Raw genomic sequence first — 816 nt, 5'->3', positions numbered from 1 at the left:
ACCCACCTTGGATAGTTTGCTGTGTTTGCAACTACACCCGTCAATACACCCTAGCATAAAATGAGCTAATCAACTGCGGCCTAATGGCTGTAGAATCCGCTTGGAGTAGTTTAGCTATTGCACTGAGTACAGCAGGTCAGTGTCAAAATGTGTTTAAATTTAGGGTTGATAAATACTCTGGTGCCACCTGGTGAACTAGAGGAGTTACATTATATAATGTCTTAAATGTCTTATACAGTTCCTTCTCACAAATGATGCAAACGATGCTCATTATATCATGAGCTGCCAATTTTACTACAATAATGCTAATGTGTTAGAGGAAGTTACTTTTACAATGAATTAGGTAACTTTGTCATTTATCTTAAAAAGTAACTGGCTTCTGTTACTCGATCTTCAAGCTAAAGTTGTTTCACCCACTTCAAAAACACTCTGTAGTAATATTACTTTTGTTGCCAAGTGTAGGCTATGTCACTCATTGTTTTAGAATGCATTGGAAGACTATTGCTGTTTTTAAAACAGAAATCCAAACTCAAAAAAGAAAGGTCCAACTTGAGGCACTCTTCTGGCAGAAAGTAAAACACCTTTATTCACTGTAGATGGCTATTTCATTTTGAAAGGTTTAAAAACATAGCTAGTGCATGTTAAAAGAGCCAAAAACTCATTTGTTTTTCCAAGTAACAGCATGTTTGTTGCCATGTGAGATGGCATGGGATTTTCTTTTCTTTTTTTTTGCACTGATGAAAATTAAATCATATGAAAGAAACATAACAGTAAAATCAAGTAATCTGATAACTAACATGTTACAAGCCAACATAT

This window comes from Poromitra crassiceps (genome assembly GCF_964638095.1).
Source record: "Poromitra crassiceps genome assembly, contig: HAP1_SCAFFOLD_1903, whole genome shotgun sequence".
Taxonomy (NCBI): domain Eukaryota; kingdom Metazoa; phylum Chordata; class Actinopteri; order Beryciformes; family Melamphaidae; genus Poromitra; species Poromitra crassiceps.
This window is presented reverse-complemented; position numbering follows the sequence as displayed.